Raw genomic sequence first — 3,566 nt, forward strand, 5'->3', positions numbered from 1 at the left:
TGCAATAAGGGAGGATTTATACTTTCGAAGTGGAACAGCAACAATTGTGAAAGCATTCCACTAGATGATGGAGTCAAAGAAACCAGAGAGTTGGATTTGGACAAAGACGATCTGCCAATGGAAATTGGGAGTTACTAATGTGGTACAACTGAAATATGTTGACACAGAAGAAAATTCTGCGAATGAAGTTTCCAGAGAATTGACAGTGAACCACTTCTTAAGCGAGAAGAAATGGATCAATGAACTAAAATCGCTCTGCAAGCCGGATAGAGAATGGCCAAGGCTTGAGTTGGGATTTGAAATATTTGCTAATGACACGGACATTAAATCAAACTTAACGGTGAACTTTATTATTAAAGATCCTGTTATTCTTTTGAAGGCTTTTCATACTTCAACATTACTGTTACAACACATCAATGAGTTGATCGGACATGGAGGAAGACGTTTCATGCTGTCAAAGCTTTGGACTATTATCTTTTGGACTACATACTGGGTATCATGCCTGATTTTAAGGGTTTGGTATACACGATACGACTTTGAACTAAAACCACTGTTGTAATAAGATTAATAACCAAGTTGTGCTTGCTTCTAGAAGGCGAAAGTGAAGATGGAAGAGTCGATGAAGAATTTGGATTGCAGATATATAGTGCATGCTAATTTTTCCTCGTTAGTATAGTGGTTAGTATCCCCGCCTGTCACGCGGTAGACCGGGGTTCAATTTCCCGACGAGGAGCCACAGGGTTTTATTCCCTGACCTTTTGCTTTTGATATATGTTAAGCCTTTATGGCCACTTTTTTTAATGTTTATTAGTAATTGCCTCGTAATATACTCGGAACAATTAGGGGCCGGTATGCAGTGGCCATTTCTCCTGTTTTGCATGTCATTGATGATGGCATGTGCCTTTAAATTTTAGACTGCCCGTTATATTGTGGGTGGGATTTATGACGTGTTTTTGGGCGTGTTGGAGCTTAGATGCTTGCGCAGAAGTTTTGTTTTTAGATTAGTTTGGAGAGACGATGGGGAAGGTTAACCCTTCTACCATACGGGATCATGCGGATCATGCGGGTCATGCGGGTCATGCGGGTCATGCGGATCATGCGGATCATGCGGATCATGCGGGACCATGCGGGACCATGCGGATCATGCGGATCGGGACCATGCGGATCATGCGGATCATGCGGATCATGCGGATCATGCGGATCAGCGGATCACGCGGATCATGCGGATCACGCGGGTCATGCGGGTCAAGCGGATCAGCGGATCATGCGGATCAAGCGGATCATGCGGGACCATGCGGGTCATGCGGGTCATGCGGGTCAAGCGGATCATGCGGATCATGCGGATCATGCGGGTCAAGCGGATCATGCGGATCAAGCGGATCATGCGGGACCATGCGGATCATGCGGGCCACTTGCCAGATCATGCCAGTGTTACGGAGATACAAGAAATTTTCTAATGTCTAAAGTAATAAGCTGGAGTTCGAAGAAGATTGTTGTGACAAGTCGGAAGAAATTTGGATGCATCTCACTGTTTTCTATCAACAATAAAGCATTTATTCATCAAAAGATTGTGTTTTTAAGCCATATCTGAGAAGAAGCTCTGAAGGTCTCTGTGAGTGAGCTCGCATGCGTTTAGAAGGCACCCCCTTCAACCATTCTCATCCAAATAGCAGCTAGGGTACTAATTACCTGAAATATATGAAAATCTACCGCTACATAGGTTCCCCCCCCCCCCCCCACCCCAGAATTTCCCCCCAATGTCCTCATCCTCCTGCGCGCCAAGGAATAGAGACCCAGCCTACTCAACCTCTCCTATAGCTCACACCCTCTAGTCCTGGCAACATCCCTGTATATCTTTTCTGAACCCTTTCAAGCTTGACAATATATTTCCTATAACATGGTGCCCGGAACTGAACATAATATTCTAAATGCGGTCTCACCAACGTCTTACACAACTGCAACATGACCTCCCAACTTCTATACTCAATACTCTGACAGATGAAGGCCAATGTGCCAAAAGCCTTTATGACCACCTTATCTACCTGCGACTCGACCTTTAAGGAACCATGCACCTGAACTCCTAGGTCCCTCTCCTCCACAACACTGTTCTAAATATTAAGGGGAAATTATATTAAAGTGGTCTTTGTAATGCCAATTTCTAATTCTTGTTCATCTTTCTTCCATCTATCATTGGGCCAGTTGAGGGACGTTATAGATATTAGCAAAAGCTGTTCAAAGGACAGGGAATGAAAAGCCTACTGATATATGTTCTGTTTTCCATGAATGACCTTCTACAGTAACATGTTTGAATAGTATAAATCTCTGAGAAACAGTGGTCCCTGCAGTACAGTATATTCATGAAAACCTATCAGATAAAGGTGATTTCATAAAAAGTCCCTTCTAATCAGCAGAGAAAAAAAGATAACATTGATAGTACTTTGCGAGAAACTGATTGTGTATGGACATTAATGCTGGATAATTAGCGAGTCAGGCAGTATCTCAGGAGAACACAGATAGGTAACTTCAGGCAACTAAACCACCCCCCCCCCCTTCTTCTCACCACCCACCCCCCACCCCCATTTATTTTCAATTCTCCCTCCACCCTCGTTCCTGTTCCCCACCTGGACTTGCACCTATTTAACTCCTCCCCTTCCACCAACATTCCTTCCTTGAGCTTCACAATTCTCAACTCTTCAATCCTTTTGTCTCACAGCTTCTGTATTTTGAACTCTCGCATTTGTTCCCTCCCCCACCTGTATTACTTGCCAGGCTTTGTCTGGCCCACCTCTCTCCAGACACTCACACACTGAAGAAGGGTGCAGGCCTGAAATGTCATCTGTCCATGTTCTCCAGAAATACTGTCTGACCTGGAGTTACTCCAGCATCCTGTGTCTTTTTTTTTTACAAATCAGCATCTGTAGTTTTTTGGTTCTTCAAACATTTGCACCGGTTAGGTAGTTTATGACTGCATACTGTAGGCTGAATAATGAGAACCTTAGAGCTCTCGTCCAAGAACAACTGTTAATCCTGGACTAATTCTAAGTTTTAATGTTATTAATAATAAAAAGGGGTATGCAACAAAGATGATAAATATAAGTTAGGTCACAGGTCAGCTATGATTTAACATGGTGAAATAGGCTTGAAAGATTTTCCTCAATTTTACGTGCTCAGTTATGTGATACCTTATTTTGTCATTATGATGTGATATGCTGAACGTTTCAGTTAAAAATAGCCTTTAAGGTAAAATCATAACCTAAAGCTGAAATTGGTATATTGTCAGCATGGTAACTTGCATATGGACTTGTAGATACAACATCTTAAACTGATTTGTTTTAAACTCACCATGAATCAAGATTTCATTGTATTGTAATGGCTGAATCTTAATTTCCCTGCAGTAATGTGCACCCACACTAAAAGCCTCTTTAATGCATTACATTACTGTGGTCTCCACTGCCCATTAATCAGAGGGGACTAAATAAAGTGGTTTTCTGAAACAGCTGCATTTCAAAAAATAAACAAGCTGGGCTTATGTACATACCCATCAGCAATGTCGCTGTTGTTGGCAA

At 42.5% G+C, this 3,566-nt stretch overlaps 1 non-coding gene across 1 annotated transcript; it reads left to right on the forward strand.

The window, feature by feature from the left end:
• The first annotated feature begins 661 nt into the window (after window positions 1-661).
• Window positions 662-733, forward strand: trnad-guc. The gene has a single exon. It is a non-coding gene; the product is annotated as a tRNA-Asp (tRNA).
• Window positions 734-3,566: the final 2,833 nt, after the last annotated feature.

Source organism: Amblyraja radiata, chromosome 11, assembly GCF_010909765.2.
Source record: "Amblyraja radiata isolate CabotCenter1 chromosome 11, sAmbRad1.1.pri, whole genome shotgun sequence".
In the NCBI taxonomy this organism is placed as follows: domain Eukaryota; kingdom Metazoa; phylum Chordata; class Chondrichthyes; order Rajiformes; family Rajidae; genus Amblyraja; species Amblyraja radiata.